Source organism: Aptenodytes forsteri, unplaced genomic scaffold, assembly GCF_000699145.1.
Source record: "Aptenodytes forsteri isolate BGI_AS27 unplaced genomic scaffold, ASM69914v1 Scaffold53, whole genome shotgun sequence".
Taxonomy (NCBI): domain Eukaryota; kingdom Metazoa; phylum Chordata; class Aves; order Sphenisciformes; family Spheniscidae; genus Aptenodytes; species Aptenodytes forsteri.
Window position 1 is genome coordinate 13,951,933 of NW_008795909.1, and position 20,023 is coordinate 13,971,955.

The 20,023-nt window shown below is 36.0% G+C and overlaps 1 protein-coding gene across 1 annotated transcript in view; it reads right to left on the reverse strand.

Annotated features, from left to right (window-relative positions):
• Positions 1 to 20,023, reverse strand: part of CACNA2D3 (calcium voltage-gated channel auxiliary subunit alpha2delta 3) — a 487,274-nt gene that overhangs the window by 426,810 nt on the left and 40,441 nt on the right. The gene's annotated exons all lie outside the window — the stretch shown is intronic.

Sequence of the window (20,023 nt, forward strand, 5' to 3'; positions counted from 1 at the left end):
GAAATGACACGTGGAGAAAAAGTTTAAGATTCAATGCCTTGGTGCCAAAATGTCCAGAGGAACAAGTTATGTCAGTCTGACAGCACTCGCGCCAGGAGCGCACGCTGCTTTAATGCTTACATTGCTACAGCTTACAGTCTGAAACAAGCAGCAAATGGGCACTTCCGAAAGTATCATCTTCTACTTAATAAAACTCCTTTTCTCAGAACTTCATTTTCCTGCAAATTCTTGAAAATTGCTTTGTTCCGATGGAAATGTCTGCTAGTGACACACAACCCTTTAAAATACGCTGACCATGTCATGAACTTCATTTGCATATTAATAGATCTCTCTCTCTCAAGGGATTAATTGCCTTCCCAATAGAATCACACAATCCCATTTATGCAGGTTTATTCTGGCTCTGGGTTGGGGGTGGGGATGGGCAGTTCCTTGACTGCAATTCTATTGTTTCAGAATTTGGGATTTCTCGGCACTTACCTTTTTATGTTCTTAAATGCTTCTCAGTAATCATGAGCAGTATGAAATAGAGATAGCCCTTTTAAACCAAGTTTATCCAATTCAACACTGGTTTATATTCTGCAATTACTCCATTTATGATTTTTAAAGATGGCAAATTAAATCATTTGATTATAGAATTCTACAGAGTGGATAAATTGCATGTTAAAAAGTAATTGATATACATTATTATAAATGTAAAAACTAGAAATTTGAGTACAGTGATAGTTTAGAACTCCTTCCTTTACAAAAAGAGAAGTCTATTGAGACAATACGATGCCAGGTTATTCTCTCACGCAGGTTATTCTCAACTAACACATGCTTAACGAGGCCATACATTTGCAGTCTCTCTTACAGACAATTAGGAGGACAGTTTAAAGTACCCTCACAATATACTGTCACTGAAATTATCTAAATATGCAATAAAATTCATTTGTATCAGAATCCTGGCAACCATGGAACACACAGCTTAAACTAAGAAAATATCTAGCATACACAGTAGTGTTCGTGTGGCGAGAGCACATTAGTGAATATGACAGAGGCTACAGAGAATTTCTTATTGCAGTGACCTGCAATACAAGAATCTGCTTGGCAGATTTCAGATTAAAAAAAAACCTCTTCCAGCGATAACCTATTTACTTTTCCCCTAAAAGGGATAAATAAGGTGAGGGGAATAGACTAGAGCCCTACTTCAGACTAGACACTAAAAACGTTTCTATTTGAGTTATTGTAATAACCTTGTATTTATTACAAAATTCTTGGGAAAATATGTATTCGTCTCAGTTTACAGTCTTTTTTCCAAAGTGTTTTCCCCGCTCACTCCTCTGGTTGATCCTTTCTGCAAAAAGATCCAATACCAGTTGAAACACTTTTCCAAATGCACAGGAAGAATTTCTAGAATATTGTGCTTGGCACAGTCAGGAATACATTGTCTTTAATGACATTCATCTCAGTGCTTTTTGGGCCCAAGGATATGCAGATAATAATAGCAGAAAGTAGTTTAAAAAAAAAAAAAACCACACCACACCACCATCACAGTAGTTACCATATCCTTTTCTCGCACTACTGCTGTTTCAAGGCCGCTCTACTACTTCAATGCCTCTGCTACTCAGGGCATTTCAGAGGAAGCAGGTAGTCATAACAAAATCCTCTGCTTTTGCTGTTCTGAAGTCAACGAGCAACTTAGGTTTTTGTTATGAAGTCTATCAAAAATTCTAATCAGGAAACGATGAAAGTTTGGTTGCGATGCACTTTGTATTTATCTCAGGTAGAACAGGGTAAAAATATGTAAGGGGATGAGGAGAAATCAGCATACAAAGAGAACGTTATTCAAGATTCTAAACATAACTCCAGCATCCCCTGTGCAAAGCTCTACAGAACTTACCATTTAGCCCAAGGGTGTCCTATACGGATGAAGGGCCAAAGACACTCCCAACATTGTTGCGATGCACTTTGTATTTATCTCAGGTAGAACAGGGTAAAAATATGTAAGGGGATGAGGAGAAATCAGCATACAAAGAGAACGTTATTCAAGATTCTAAACATAACTCCAGCATCCCCTGTGCAAAGCTCTACAGAACTTACCATTTAGCCCAAGGGTGTCCTATACGGATGAAGGGCCAAAGACACTCCCAACATTTCAGGAAAAGAATGCTTATTTTTCCCACATGGGAAAATCAGGTCAATTCAGGTATCTTAAATATAATTCTCTTTGTGAGCAAAGGAGGTGCAAAATCCTTTCTTTGAGCACAGAAAGAGTCAACCAACAGAAATTGTTATCCTTGCTGACCACTCCTTGATACCTTCTCCAAACATCAGACAGAACCTATCTTCTAAGGTTTCTTTCAGAACATGCTCTCTCTCCTCTCCTCCTCTAACATGCCAATGTCGCAAACATTCTCCTCAAAAACACCAGCCAGTGAAGCTCTCCACCCACAATTTAACTCTGGAGTTCAGGGACCACATGCTTCAGCATCTTGTCTCCAACTACTTCTTACCATTAGCCTAAATCATCTCAATGAGACCTATCGCAATGGATAGGCTTACAAACTGAACCATGCTCAGTGTAACCACAGCAACTTGAAATAGGTGAGATGTTGCTAACACAATTTGATAGGATATAAACATTTAGGCTTGAAAACTGGACATTCTCAGGGCATTCGCACCACCCTAGGCCTGACTCTCATGTGTTAACTGGGATCTGTGAGTCTCTTATAAGGATACAAGGCTCATTTTCTCACCAAGCATCTGCAGAGGACTGAGCCAAGATTCCAGAAGGATTTCCCCCCCCCTCCGTATTCAGAGAAGCAGAGCATTTGGTAGACAATTTTTCCTGCCCATTGCACTCTGTATCAATTGGCATTGCTTCCATGCTTTGTAGGATGTCTCAGGGTTATTATATGGAAGGAACCTAGAAGTGATTTTATAGTTTTAAAGTAACTTTTAAAATTTGCCTGAAATAAAAGAGCGAGCAGAATTTGTGGTCAAAAGGTGTGAAGTTTCACACAATGCTAATTTTATGACCTCTAGACTTTCCATGCATTAATTATCTGATTTCTCTTCATAATTATAATAGCAAGCTTTTCAATCTGATTCTGGTCGAATTTTTCAAGTATCTGTTTTAAGGAAGTTTTTAAAAAGCTACTTTCTACCCCAATCAAACTTTGTAAAAAGGAATGAATTGAGGACAGGTTATATAACCGGGTGGTTACGGTACTTTTACATCATATTGAGAGCACATTTTTGCTAATATGTTTATATTGCTATTGAAAATTTATGTACTGTGATCAAACCTGATCATCAGGACAGATGCATCAATGACTTATTTCTAAATTGGTCCAACTGCATCTGATTTCACCGATGGGAGGATCCTGGATGCAGTCCAGGCAGCCTGCTTGAAAGGGGACTGTATGCTCACACCTGATTATGAAGATTAAAATGAAGCTAATTGTTAAAGAAAATATTTTGCTAAAGCAATATACCCTGTTGTGAGGCACTGCTTCATTACGTGTGAGACTCAATGTAAAATGCTCTGAACAGGACCCAGTTTTGACGTTTTAGTCCTGGAAATGAATTTTAATATATTTATGAATCTCAAAAATGTTATCTTAAACAAAAAACTCTCTAATGAAATAATACATAAATTAGTTAACTATAAACCATTACAAAAGACCACTTACTTACAAAAAGCGCGATCCATACTAGAAATATTGTGTTGGGATATTTCCCTTGGTAGGAATGTACATAAATTGCATCAAGAGACCGCGAGCCAAATTCATACAACCCTTTTGGCTTTACTACAACTGTAGGTTTAGTGAAGATTCAGCAAGGCTTGAAGCTTCTAATCAAAAAAAAGGATTGTAAATCCTGTTAAAACGGATTAAGGGAAATACTGCACATTGCTAAAAATATCAAGCATAATTTTAAAATTCTTCAAATGATACCATTCCATTACACTGGTAATATTTTAGGAAAAAAAGGTTTAAAAATCATTAAAGACTTGTGTTTCAATTTGAACATACATTTTACATGGACTTTATAGCATATCTCATCCATCCTACTGTCTTACATGCCTCCATGCAGTTAATGTTTTATCACCAGCAGCTTCTTTCTGCAGGTTTCAAACTGTTCCACAACGACACATCAAAGAGTTGTCTAATGTTCAAGATACAGGACTACCTACTGGCACAGGCACTGGGACCGGGTTCTGTCTGGCATTATACTGTAACTTCAGGTAGAGCAAATTTCACACAGGGGCCACTGACCAGTTATTAAAAGCTGAGCATCCTGAGGAAAGCTAGGAAGTCTGAGATAGATCTTTCTAACAAGATCCAGTTTATATACTGATTTTTCTTTTTCTACTTTTTGCATTTCCGTATTTACATAGGAAATACAACACACAATTAATAAAGACTAAAGGCAATTCTGTAATAGGCTCATTTTGTTGAAATCAATTCAAGACATAGTAGGAAAGATCTTGTCTCTTGTTATTTTATGTTGCTATTCCTCATGACCATGCCTGCATGTTTTCCACATATATTTTCATCTATATTGAGCTAGAGAGTATTTGATGCATCTCTTTGGAGTGAGCCCTATGTCTATAGTATGATTATTTTTTCGGAGATCTTAGATCTTGGGGTTTAGGCTATTTCAGGACTTATTTTATATTGTAATTGGTTAGGATTCACAGAATACAGATGCTTTTATAAGAGCTGACAGCGCTTGCCACTAGCTTTTCTGGCACCAAGAACAGAGCTTTATGGTGACTGTAGCCTTACAGTTACATCAGTCAGCTCTTAATCAGTTTAGTCACTAACCCTTTTAAACATTTCCGCTGGGGCCAATAGGACTGTTTATGTTCAGAAAATTGTGCATTTCCATGACTGTTTGCGGAACAGAATTTAATACATAGCAGTCCCAATTTTCCTCTCATTTAAAGCAGCGATGATTCAGAATACGTCTAAAGTTTTGCTTACCCTAGAACCCTAGACACACTAAATGTAGTTAATCAAGATATATGCAATTATTTCATCGACATACACTTTATATTCTGATATAGCCAAAACCAATTCAGGCCTTAAAAACAACCGAAGGCAACCTTTGTCACCCTACGAAATATACTGAAAGCAGCTAAAAGACAACAGTCATGAAACACTGACTTAGTACAGTTAAAGCCAGGCTACCCTCAGGTCTGCTGGGTTCTCAGGTTTCTGCAAGAGAACAACCTTGAACAGACGGTGCCTCCATACTATCATCCAAACACAACATTCATTTAGACTGGCATTGCAAACAAGACTTCAAAGAAGAGAAAGGACTGAAGTGATTCTTGCTTCCAGCTGTCCACTCAGTTCCACTAAAGGGATGCTGGACAAGACATTTAAATACTCTTCAATGCCGCAACTTATAGCTCAGGATTTTAATACAGGCTGTATATCATCAAGCTGCTAGAGGATATTAGGTGTTACTGCATTTCCTCTCTACCATCTTGCAGAAGCTGCAATTTCTAAGAAAAGCTAAGGGCAGGGGGGCAATAAACATTTAGCAATCTCAGTTTAATCTAGCACTGCATGCAAGGCAACCCTTATAGTCATTAATAGTCTTTTATCTGTCAATTTAATGATAATATTCCAGGGTCTATAATTGCAATTATTTATCTCCTTTAGAATTTCTCTATTATCTATGCATCTACTCAGATGAAGAATTAAAAGTAGTTTTGAAAAAGCAGATTATAGTCTGCATTCTATGGGAGAAAGCAGAAGTCTTATGTGTTCAACTTACTCATCAGAAAGGGTTATTTGTCCATATTCTTTCAAATACCTCACTGCAATCAGAACAGCATGTTACAGGAAAAGTATAGCCCCAAATTTTTAAAAACTGCATTTTAAAAATGTAAAATATTGGAATTATTCTAATACATAATTGCCAAAAGCCATTACAAAATACTGTTGGTCATTCTCCACTATAATAATGTTTCAAATTAAAATCCACCTACTAATTGAACAGTTGCAAGTTAGAAAAGGATTGAAAATTATCTAAAGATTTTAAGTTTCCTATTTTTCTAACAGTAATAATGTTTCAATTAAAATCCACCTACTAATTGAACAGTTGCAAGTTAGAAAAGGATTGAAAATTATCTAAAGATTTTAAGTTTCCTATTTTTCTAACAGTACTGGAATCGTTGCTGAACATAAGTTTCCTCACTTAATATAATATGTGTTTCTCTTTGGAATGAAACTATTGAAATCAAAGAACTTTGTTACTGAGTGTGGCACGAGCAACTTTAAGTGCAGTATCAGCATTCAAACCACATGGAGAATAGATACTTGCCTTTATAAAGCTATTCAGTATCTGAGCTTTCGTCACCTGCATAAAACACAGGAAAGATGACTTTCGTAGACTGTGTTAGGTTATGCTACTTGATGCTAGTTACGAACTTTTGCTTGAATAATACTACACTGATATCAGATAGATCTGGAAAATTTAGGACTTGTCAGAGTGAAACAGTGTCAAGTAACCAGTAACACTTGTTTAGAAAGTTGAGGCATTAAGGACTCAAAGCAATAAAAAAAAATTCAGAACAATTTTTTTCCTGCAACAGATAGCAGAAGCGAGCTACTTGATGCTAGTTACGAACTTTTGCTTGAATAATACTACACTGATATCAGATAGATCTGGAAAATTTAGGACTTGTCAGAGTGAAACAGTGTCAAGTAACCAGTAACACTTGTTTAGAAAGTTGAGGCATTAAGGACTCAAAGCAATAAAAAAAAATTCAGAACAATTTTTTTCCTGCAACAGATAGCAGAAGCGAGTCCCCAGCCAGTATTCAGAAGCAAACTAGATGCCTAACTCCTCCTGCTTAAATGCCTTTTCTACTAAATACAACAAAGGCAGAAGCAGGTCATTTGTTTCCGAAGGAAGGATCTGATCCGCCAAAGAAAGGGTTTAGCCCCACGGACTTCAAGTGAAGAAGCTCATTCCTTTCTTTGGAAATGATGAATGGAGCACCAGGGAAACAAAGAGCCACTGCTGCCTGCCCTTCCAGCAGCCCTCGGATTCCGCCCTTACAGCGGGCAGTGGCAACCCACGCCCAGAGACAGCGGAAAGATACTTGGCGTTTTGGTGACACTGTAGGATATCTGCCTGAGCCAGTCACCTACCAAGGGTGGAAATCACAGTGTTAGGAAGAAATTAAATACATAGCGAAATAATGTAGCTTCTTTCATAATGTTAGCTTTATGCCACTCTATAGGCAATATACCCCTGGAAAAGTTTTTTTTTTTGAAAGTTAAGTACCTAGCCCCATTCACCTCCTAATCACTTCTGTTCATTGTTACAATAGGATGCTTCTAACGCCATTTTTTCCTAGGATTTGGGGAACACCGAGAACTGAGTCATTTCCTACAGTCACCAAGACATAGGGAATATGGGAGTTGGTTAAATTGCGGCTATATCTGGGATGCGGGTGAGACCCACTCCTCGGCTGCAGGAGCATGTCACAGCCATCCCCTTAATTCAGTTAAGATTCCTTGAGCAACGCAAGTAAACAAACACATCTGTGATTATGGCCATGGGAACAGAAGAGGAAAAAAAGCTGTTATCATCTCCAGACAGACTCTTATCAACACTTCCATTAAAGCACAGTAAACTGCTACCAATGATAAAATTACCAGTAAGGAATTTTAAATGCATTATTGATGTACTCTTGGGAGGGGTAGAGAGAAGTTAACCCTTTGTGGTAGGCATTAGTGTAATACCGAGTGAATAGCATACCACTAAGCTATGATGATTTTTTCCATTTAAAATACTTTTATTTTCATTGCTAGGCATTCATATGTATGTTTCCAAACACACGTCATGCTGGGTGCCTTCAACACCTTTTTAAGTTGAGCATAATCAGCAACTCATAAGTGATCCTCAGTATCTCACTACACACAGTTCCTGGGTGTTGGTGTTTTGGGGGGGGTCGGTTTTTTGGTTGATTGGTTGGCTTTTGTTTTATTTTTTGTTTTCTAGTGTGTAGTTTTGGTGGTTGTTTTTTAACAGAAAGGCAAGAGACTGAACATATCGCACCACTTGCGGATGTTTCTGTTATTCTCAGCCACAAAAATCTCATTTGTCCTATTTCAAACAAACAGCGCATGCCGTTACTGTTTGTCTTTGCAACTGGGCTTCTGTTAAAGCACAAATTAACCACGCACGATAAATCACCATTTGTCTGAACCTGTAAATATTGATGGTTGTTTAGTTTACAAACCTTACTGTAATTATTACTTGGTGCTGTTTTAAATCACCATGCCCCCTGGGTCCATTACTTCACCATTTAGTTTTAAAATAATTTTCCAGATAAGGTACCTTCTAAACATTTTAGTTTTCCCCCTAGATAAATCATTACACTAATTGTTTATTAGAAAACTGCAGGCTGCCCCTGGATTAGGAGAAAACAGAGGTGCCATATTTAATTCTATTTGATAGAACTTGAAGGGGAAAAAAAAATAAAAATTTTAAAAAATTCAAGACTAGAAGTTACCTTTTCTTCACAGGATCAAATTTAAACAGAATAAATAGGGACACTTTCTAAAATCATTTTCTTGACAAAATACAAATTCTAATAAGCAAAGTGTGAAATGTAACTAATTCCCTTGAAATGGAGTATGGATACAAAACTGATTTACACTCAGAATATTTAATCTACAACAGAATTTTTTTTTTTAGCTTTTTTCCTGCAGCTGAGTGAAGATCTAGAAGTCATTTGAATTCATAGCTTTTAAGAAACTATTACTGAAATTATAGCCACGGTGACTTTTACTGATGAAGATACACAATACTATCTTACTTGACTGTTACAATTTCCAAAGGAGAAAGAAAGGCCACAAACTGAGAAAAGTAAAACACCCCCACACCCTTGTTTTTCTTTTTCCCAGTAAATTAAGCACATCTGACATGAAATTCAGAGAAACTTGTGGCAATGGTATTTATTATTTAACATTTATTATTTGTACTTTTTTTTATACAATAAAGCATTTTTTATACTATAGCAACATTTTAATACACCTACCTCAAAGGTCATCATTGAAAGTTTATAAAGCTAACACCTACTTAACCAATTCTGCCCCCCCCCCAATTACAAATGTACTTTGAAAAAAGAACTTAATAAATTGCATGAACAGAATGACTGACTAGTTAGGAAAAAGATAACTAGTGCTCTCTAAAGCACTGCTCCACCACTTCTTTCCTCTGTAATCAAGCTCCAAAAATGGGCTTAAATACAATGCTGTAAAAACTAATGACTGGCACAAAATCTTTATACTTTGATACCTAAACAAGTAGTATAAGTGATGATAAATAGGCCATCACACCGTTTGAAACTGAAATCCAGCATAGTATCCATTAGAGTATATTCATTTTCATACTAACACTGATTACCACCTCGCTAGCACCAACTTTTAACCCCGGCTGGCTGAATTTGCTTTTCAGGATTGATATGAAATGCTTTCTATAGTCTAGCAGGTATTTTGTTCTCTATTGTATATTAGTTCAGGTTTCATAACTATTCTTTTTAATTACATCTGAAATTCAAGCCAGCCAAGTTCCTGCATTTATGAAAAGATCACAGGGAATGAAAAAATTTGAATAGGCCAAGTGATGTGAGTATGTATGGACAAATACTTATCTGTTCTTCTCTTATTCTTTTGGTAAATGGGTAGGGGAGAAACATAAATCATTGCTCAGCATGTATTCAGCTAGCTCCTCTTGACTCATCCTTAGAGTAATAGAACACCACTGTCTGAACAAGTGTGCATACAGGAATTAGACTATTACACACCAAACATACTATGGCTGCTTCATTTAACTTTTCAGTTTAAAGGGTTAGAAAACCAGACTTATTCTTTTGGTAAATGGGTAGGGGAGAAACATAAATCATTGCTCAGCATGTATTCAGCTAGCTCCTCTTGACTCATCCTTAGAGTAATAGAACACCACTGTCTGAACAAGTGTGCATACAGGAATTAGACTATTACACACCAAACATACTATGGCTGCTTCATTTAACTTTTCAGTTTAAAGGGTTAGAAAACCAGACTTTGGACCTATGCAGAAGCTTATCTTAAAGTTAAATTAATTCAAGTTAAGGCTGTTCTTTTCCATTTTTCCTGGCAGATTTAAGTGCTAAGCATTTAGCCCTCTACCACTTTAATTGAATAAAATGCATATATTAACATTACTTAAAACATTCCAGAAAAACTACCAGTTTTCATAATGCTTGATAAATATGAAAAAATAAAACCCTTCCAAAAATACTTGTCAGAAAAAGGATACCCAAAAGGGTTTTCAAACATTTGCTTTTTCTTGCTGAATTCAGGAAAAAGAAGGGAGAAAAAGAAAGTTAATCAACTGAAAGAAGAAACAGTAAGAGCCTTCCAAAATAGCCTAGCTGGTAAGAAAGTTGTCTTATTCTTAATTTGGCAGGAGAGACTGATCATAAATATCTGGTAGCAGACATGTATTATCCCTAAAATTTTCTAACTAAACTTTTTCCACCCTCCACCAATTTTTTTTTTTTCTTCTCCTTCTAGACATCACTCAAACATGGTGAACGTGAGCTGGGCGAATATTAGAAAACAGTCTTAAAAATGCTTACAGCATTTCTCCATTCATACCTCTTTTTGTGTGCTTTACAAAATACCTTGTTCAACTAAGTATGGAGAGAATTTTCCTGGAATTAATTCTCCGAAAGTCGCATGTCATGTCTGCATCTCAGCACTGCAATGTGTTACAGCAGATTCAAACGTGATGCCCAAACAACTACAAACAAGTGAGCTTTGCTATCCCAACTGAGTGAAAAAAGTAATACAGAAAATGTATCAAAATAAATATGAATGGTCGTGTAGAGCTTTAAAGATGCTTCAGTTTGAATAAATAAGGGGAGATGCTCTCCGTGAAAAATGCAGAATGAGGCTTTAACACACAATTGCCAGCATAGCTTTGAAATTGGTGCAGAAGTACTCTCACAGCATGGGAAATATATTTTGCATGCTAAATAAAAACTGACAAAAGATGTATATGCCCACATTGTCAGCATGTTCCTTGCTGCCAAAAGCCAGTCTGCCAGCAAATAGATTATGTTCATTTGGCCTTTGGGAATGGTGGCATCTTAGAATTTCAATTTCAAAATATAATTAGAAAAAGAAAAAAAAACCCACAAACATTAAAATGGCTGGAGGAGGAATACCTTGTATAGAATGCTTAATTCACGATCGGAATTTTTATTTGGTATTTTACTGGAAACCAATGAGGCAGCTAGAGACTGGAACATACAAAATATTATGCCAATACTGCACAGACCTGTTTTCCTCAAAAACTCAAGTATTTCAATAAAAATGAGGGCAATCATTGTGCAGGTCAGGGCACAAGCTAAAGTACCAAACTTTAGCCACAAACCCACCCAATGAAGTCTAGCCATGCATACACGGAAAATATTTCCACACATGCGTTACAGAAATATTAGAAGGTGTGATGGTTCAAAAAAAAAAACAAAACAAAACACAAAAAACACAAAAAAACCCCCAAAACACCAAAAAAACCACCCAAACCCAAAAAGCCAAACACAAAAGGTTTTTCCATCCAGCACTCTGCTTTTCAGTTTCTCCATCTAGGTAATGACAGGACTACGAGGAATGTTATCTAATAACGCACTAATTTTTTACCTCAGAAAGCAGAGATAAATGTTGAAATATGTTTAAAAAAACCCCAGATGGCTCTAAGTGAATAACAGATTCACTTAACCAAACATTTTATTTCCTGTATCTTGAATAATTAACAAAAAAGTGTTTACCAACAATTATATAACAGCTTTTATAGTAACACAAGTAGGAGAAAAACATTTAGCACTGACTCTCATAAATAATTCAAAAGGTTTAATTTACCATAATCATGTCTGGCATTTATCTTCAGTAAATAATGTATTAGGCATATACTGTGCACTATTTCCTACAGTAACTACTAGAGAGCATTAGGAACAAACCCATCTGTGTTTAGCATTCTGTAAATCAGGCCAGCTCTTGCATGCATAAAATGATTGCTGATGAAGCCATTTACCTACGCAATGGATAGAAATGACATCTTTTAATGTAAAATTAAATAAAAATTATAGAAACTGCAACACAGATGAGGTTTTTTTTGTATATCATAAATATTCATAGCTTCCAAATTGACAAAGCATACCTCAGAAACCATAGGAACCACTCTAGGAAAAGAGTTGGGTCTTCCACATTCACTATGCCACTGACAGGTTAATTTGCATAAGAGCAAATTAACATCTCAAAAGCCTTGTCTGTGCTAGCATTTTCAAGAAATCACCCACCATTACACTAAAACCACTGCAGCTACCTTGGCACAACAGAAATGTGAGTTCTAGTGTCATCCAGACTCAGGGTGCTTTCCTCCGTTTGTTTGCTTAAAGCACCGCTGTCCCAGCTCCTTCCTTCGACATTGGCAGTTCCTAATTCCTAATAAATGGTAGTATACACACAACCACAACCAGGTTTTAAGGTTTTCTCTTAGTTTTCGATTATTTCCTATTTTTGCCTGTTAAGCCTGCAATTTACTTAATCTCTTCTGGAACTTACACATTTTCAAATACCAGAATTTATCACAAATACAACTCCCCAGAATTACGGAACACTCTAATGCAACTACACTCAAATTGATCAGCCTCATCTTTAGTTTGTGCCTGACCTATCAGTAAGAATACAGAATACAGTATACAATCTGCACATAAAACAAGGATTACCATCCTGTTAAAAGCTCACTTCCCATTTTATTAATTTTTTTCAACTTTTTGCAATGTGTTTAACAGATACCCAAAATAACGTAAGCAGAATCTTCCAAAACTCTTCAGATGATTTTGTGACATACATACCCAGGACTTTGTAATACAATTCTTGCATTCTGGAAAATACATGCCGAAGTATAAAGTTTTATATTAACGACTCAAGTGAAATCAAGAGCATACTTTCTCACATAAATTTAGCACCAGGCAGCTAAATTAAGTGGTCTAATGAAATTTCAGGGACCTTAACAAGCACTATCCTTGAGATCTCCAAGAAGTCTACATTAAGCATGCCATTGAGTTTATTCAGCAGGATTTTCTGTATTTTTCAAGCACATTTATGTTAATTTGTTTAGATTACCTTTACTCCTTATGCATGTATAATAAACACCAATACACACCACAGCCATGTATTTGTCCACTCATCTCCTAGGCTTATTTCATCATTAAAAGAAAGGTTTTAGTTGTAAGAGGTAGTTAGAATGTTTCACTTTAATTACAGCATATATTCTTGTATGATCCTTTTGTTGACACTCATCTTCTGAATAGTAGCACTTTACATATCTCCTACAAAATGAACCAGCCTATGATCATGAATTACATAAAAGGCATTCCAGAAGATAGCAAATGTAGAAATATTTCAAGAACCGTTGTTTCTTTCACATTATTTTATATGACTAGACCACTGAAATTAGTTTAAAAAGCAAGTACAAATTGGCAGAATAACTTTTTCTTTTATGTTTATATGTATATTGAGAGACCAGGAAAAAGTGGAATACCTGTGGTTTCCAACTGTCTCTCAGTTTCTTCAAAGCTCAGGTGGAAACAGGTTATGTTAAGGTGACTCAGACTGCAAAGAATAGAGCGCCAGAGTATTGCTCAGCTCACCACCTAATGAAACATACCAGCAACTCAAGAGAAGGCAAAGCCCCAGTGACAGCTCAGCAGGATGGAGGTGGTCTTCATTACTCAGCCTCTTCGAATTACAGAAAGGATGCATGAAAGATGATGGCCTGCTAGTTATCCTTACAATCCCAGCCTATTTTTTCTGCTGCTCAACATTAACATTGTAAATTGCCTTTTTGACATCAAGGCAGTAAAGTTTTGTAGGACCAAAGCCAGTGTCTCCAGTGGGGTAACACACCAGATCAATGAGAACTAAATTCAAACTAAGTTAAATAAAAACATCAGAATGTTGCCATGTAATAATCACCAAACAGACTCATGTTGAATGAAGTCTCCCACTGACAGGAAAACCACTGTTTTAATCGGAAAGAAATTCTAATTACACTTGCTTACTGAAATCTTTAGGTCTCCATAAAGAAATCGTAGAAGGATATTTTAAAAAATGGAAATAAGTATCTTCAGCAGTAGAATAAATACAGCAAATTAGATGAACCTTCTGCATCTTGTCTGGAATCACACCTGCATTAAATACCACGTGGGGAGAGATGCACCCTCATTATAAAAGAAGGGCCCTTGAGAACAGACAGAAACATATAAATACACACTTTCCAAAGACTCAAAGAGCAAAAAGCATAAAGGTAATTTACAGAGATATTATTGAAGGCAATACAGTTTGGATGACACTATATAATTTAATCACACATAATGCCATAACAAGGCTTCCATCAAAACATCTTTCAGCCATGAATCTCAACCAGCGCAAAAATCTCAGTTAGTTCCAAGCAGTTTCTTAACCCTTACTTCTTTAATTTCCCTTTAATTGTCAGTGCTCATTGAGAAGCTCCATATGGAGTTCAACTACTAAATCTTAACAGTGCAGAAAATACTTCCTGTAATATATATATATTTTTCATCTGAAGCTACTATGCATGAACCAAATAAAACTGCAAACACAAATTACTACATGTAAAATAGAATACAGATTACATTTGTTGATCATGGCATTTTATAAAGTCAAACTAAGACCGATCTCCAGCTTCAGCCTCCTGATCAAAAAAGGAATCACTTTCACAGTAGAAATGCCTACTGTCAATATGTCAAGTCCAGATAAAAACTAATTTCATAATCCATGAAGAAAATAAAGAACATAGCAGGAACCTAACAACAGAAAATTATACTATCAGGATAAATGTCAGGCACTAAATAAGCGTGTCCATGAAAACTTCATGCTGTAGACTGCTGATATCTCTGAGCTATTGCCATATTCTCAAACAGAAAGACAGAGGCCAACTATTCTGATGTCTAAACGGACCATAAGGAAATTAGTGATTAGAGGGTCCTTTCACTAATAGACTTTCCACCACCACAGCATTCTGTCAGTAAGATCCAGCTAGTGAATAAATGGGTGCTGAAGCCTCTGAAAGCCAGAAACAGTAGGATGTGGGACTGATCATCAATAGCACCATTTTGGTGGACAAAAAACTAAAATAAAAGTCAGGCAAGAAATCCACTTGAATAGTCAGTTGTCATCCTTATAGTTGTCTTTAAATACTTTAATTTTAGACAACATGCATGGTAGACAGCTCATTTTGTAGTTTTATAATTACAGATTATTTTTAGATTCTTATTGTATTCCAACCGATCTTCATCCCTTATCACACAAAGAGCATACCTATTCATGCAACAATAAGACACCTCTAAAATATCCTTTGTACCCTCACACCCACAGAAACAGAGCAAATCTAAGACAACCCTCTACTATATGCCTGCACAGAGAGGCATAAGGACTTGAAGGAGCTCTGATCCTCCTCCAAATCCTTACGAGGGCAGGCAGATCAGTAGAAGATTTAGGACTGGAGTCTTCAAAGAGTTTGGGATTTTTTTTTCCTCCACAGTATATAAATGACCAAATTACTTAATAGCTAATCCATACACAGCAGCTGCTTCCTTCAAATTCCAGATACTTGCTACCTATTTGTCAAATCTATTTGCATCTTCTCTTAGTCAGGAACATGCTCCTGAAATTGTCTCTGCCAGGGTTATATATATACACCAATACTTATATGGAAGTTACTGTACACTGAAAATTTATTTTAAAAGATAATCCAAAACAAAAGCAGGAGTGCCCCCCCCAACTTGCCTGTAATTATACGGCCCATATCAGGATTAAACCATACAGCTATTATAAAATACAAGTCTACCTATACCATAAAAGACTAAACTCAAACCCAGAATTCCTCATTGTATTTCTAAAACATTTTTTCCTTTTAAACTCAAACCCAGAATTCCTCATTGTATTTCTAAGACCTTTTTTCCTTTCTAAAGAAAATGCTGGTTTCTCTGAATTAAGTTTTTAGGAAAAAAATTTTATTTTGAAAATAATTGCAACTCTAATGCAGACTCTTGACTGAACTCACATAGTACCACGTAATTTTTAATATGCCTATTTTATTATTCTGAAAGCTTTTGTGTTTAAATATTGATTTATAATAAAAAGTACAGTGCAAAGACAATATATTCAAAATATAAAAAACTAATAATATTCATTTATGCAAACTACATTAAAGAGAGATTAAGTCACTCACTAGCAGTTACAGACATAAGGCAATAGCAACAGAAAACATTTGAAAAAAAGAAAAAAGAGCATCCTAAAATCTGCGAGTTGTGAGACTATACATCCTGAAGACTGAAAAAAACTTCACCTTTTGTTTAATCCTCGTAACTCTAAGACATTGGTTGCACTGCTGCTTTTCAGCATCATACATATGCCACACATTGCCAAAACGTAGTTCACAGCTGTTTAACCTCCTTCAACAAGAAGCATGCATCTTGAAAACTGAAGTGACATTCAAAGGTCAAACAATATCGATAGTATCTCTGGACTTCCTTTTTCTAAATTAAGTTCTCCAGCAGCACCATAACTAACTACTTTATTGTCCCCTGTGTATCCTGGGCACCAAGCCACATTTGCCATTCTGTCTTCAGCCACCTTAAAACAAATATTAATATCAGAATTGGAATTGAGGCAAAAAAAATGTTCTCTGCCAAAATACCAGAGTAATTCAAGTACTCCACTGTAAATAATTACAACTGGAAAGCAGGGAGTATATTTCATTTTATTAATCCAGAATTGCAAAGCACTATACAACTGGATCGAAACATGAGCTGAAGATCTCTTTCATGGAACATGTATGTGACAAATTACACACACAGATGCATAGAAACACGTCGAAGAAAATGGAAATGCCCTAAAGGTTTAATCTCAAGTCTATCACATATTTGCTTTCACCTTTTATCAGTTCTCGGTAAACTACTCGTGAAGTTCTGTCTTAGATTATGATCTTGCAATACAAACAGTAAGTGTCAGATAGGAGTGGAAAGAAAATAGTGAGACCATATGGTCTTTTGCCCCACAATGAACATACTGAGTTTTTAAAACATGAAGTAAACTATAGTAAAGTAGGTAAATACTTGTAACTAATGGACTGATAACCTCTCATTTTACCCCTCACATGCAAACCACGTACACATATACTTGTTAGGACATGAGGGGAGGGAAATTTGTAGAAATATTACTCTATTAAACCTGTTGTTCATTCTTCATCATAATTACTGTTTTCTGACTTCAGTTTAAATTGTGTTAGCCATTACACAACAACAGCAGGTCGTAAATAAATGCGGTCTTACACAACTTAATGCCGAGAGAGAAGTTAACACTTGAATATAAAATGAGTTTTGGAACAAGAAAGTATGTTAAAAATGTAATTTTAGCAACTGTCATAAACGCATAAGATCACAGCTATAACCCACAATATGCCTCCATGCATCTGCAAAGCCTGCTGAAAATTAAGCACATTAACAATTCAGTCAGTAAAATACCTTGTTCATGTAACCAGAACTCATCACCATTCAAACAGCTCTGCAGATTGGAAGTGCAAAAAAGACTATACATTCTAAATGAGATTGTTTGAGTGCTCTTTTTATTATGAAATCCAATTCTATCTCTTTGTGCCATTTAATAACAAGTTTTTGACAAATATTGTCAACGCTTATTATACGTGTGAAATACAAAAAAATGCCTTCTTAGCAAGACAGATCAGTAAATGAAATTACAGAACTGATGCTGCAGTGCTTAGTTGACACTTTACACTAAACAAGAGCCTCACATTCTGCCTGTTTGTTTTAGGAAAAGCAGCATTTAAATCAGACTGTATTAACAAATCTAATAGGTGCAAAAAAAGGTGCTCAAAACTAGTGATGTTAACATAACAAGGGGAGCAACAAGGATTCAGTAGTGACATGCTACTAGACATCTTAAAGAGGACGGGAGTTCAAGAAACAATTTCTGAATTAAATATTCGTGAAATACACAGACAGATACATTTAGTTTGGAACATAACTCATATTCATTATAAAGTTTGATGTAGCTAAGATTTCTGAAACATTTGACAGTAAATTAGCTTTAATAAATGCTGAGTTATAACACTGAACTCCTAGAGTTTCCATAGCAGAACAGCGTCTGCCAAATTTTCTTATTCATCATTGCAAATCTTAAGCTGTTTGATGCTTTTTAAAGGCTCATTTTCTGGGGAAAAAGAAGTTATTACATATAAATTGAGTTCTAATTAAAAAGTATATATACCAATTTCATGATTTTAGAGTAAATCCTGAAAATTGGTCAACCTCAAGATTAAAAACTAGTAGAGCAAGTAGGTGCGACATACTGGTTCTATCTCTAGTACTCAAGCCCATCTCTTGTTTTAAGGGGACTGTCTCACAATTTTTGATTGCCTAGGACTGGTAATATTAAGCAAAAAGGATGTATTTCCTTATTGCTTGCTTGATAGGCTAGAAATAGATTCAATGGGTAGGACAGCAAGACTGGTCACACAAGCAAGGAAGTTAAACATGGCTTTTGCCTTTCTCACTGTGTATTTTGAAGCTTCAGTTCCTCTTGCTGCTTTTTCAAAAACAGTAAGTCCTTCCCTCCTGAGTATGCAATCCATGGCAGTTTTCAGAGTGCACCAATTCTGCCACGACTTGGTTTCATTAGATAACTGATGAGCAGAGCGCATTGATACCTTCAGTCTGGCATTTACATCCCCAAAGAGAGGGCTCAGCCTACTTACGTACCAATGTTTATGTCATAACTATAAAATGCCCTTCATACACTTTAATCGCATGAAAATAATCCAAGCTTAGATTACAAAAATGCAGCAACTGAGAAAATTAGAGTTTTGCTATTGGTAGTATTACTTGTTTCTTCATGCTCTCTTTGTAGATTCAAAAGCATTCTACTCCGCTCTATTTCACTTGCTAGTTAGAGGTAAACTTACTGTTTTCGCATGCATGCGTAAAAACAGTATTAATTTGTTTGGACTCAGGATGCAGGGAACTTGCATTTTTAAGTTACTGCTTTCTTTTATGATGATTACATAAAAGTAATCTCAATCTTTAGATAACCTCTTGTAACGCAAGAAAAGAAAACCAAGCCTAAAAACTCATCGGGATTTAAGCGATAATTCTTCCCTTCCTTTGGGAACTTTAACACCGTATGGTGTTTTTAAAGTATCTATTTCACTTGAGAATACCCTGTTAAATAAACCGCTATTTCATGTAGCAATTCATAAAATGACACAGAAAAGAATATATCCTAGTTTGCACTTTTCCCTCAAAAGCAAGAATAAATGCAGTTGAGGCTGGAACAGATGCTGTGGTCTAGTCTCATTCAGTGCAGCTGTAATTATATAATTTTAGCAATTAATTCTAACTGGGGTTTTGCTCAGCTCTGACTGAATGATCCGTGGTTGATTGTTCAGAAAGTGGCCTCATGTGATTAGTTTCCTCTCTGCAGTGAAACATTCAGATGGCAAGGTTTGCTTTCAGCAGCCTGAAAAAAGGACAAGAAAGCCTGAAAACTCTTTAGGATTCAAGTGATAATTTGAAAAGCACAAGCAAAGCAGCAGACAGGGTTTCTACTCAAATCCTGTTAAAAGAAAAGGATAGTAGAGTACAGTTCTGTATATATCAGGGTAAAATTGAACTTTAGATATCTGCCACAGAAGAACTCTGAGAGAGTTATCTATGAAAATACTAGAGAAGGAAGAAGCAACCAAACTGGAGAGAGTTTAAATCTCGCTATTTGGTTTACAGCGCTGGTCATCCAAATAATTATATTTATGTAATATTCAAAATATCTGAAGTGAATGAGAATTAATTCAGAGAGAGAAATTAACACAAGAGAATGACTTTCAAAAGTTAATGTTGGAGCAACAGACATAAGGCTAAAAT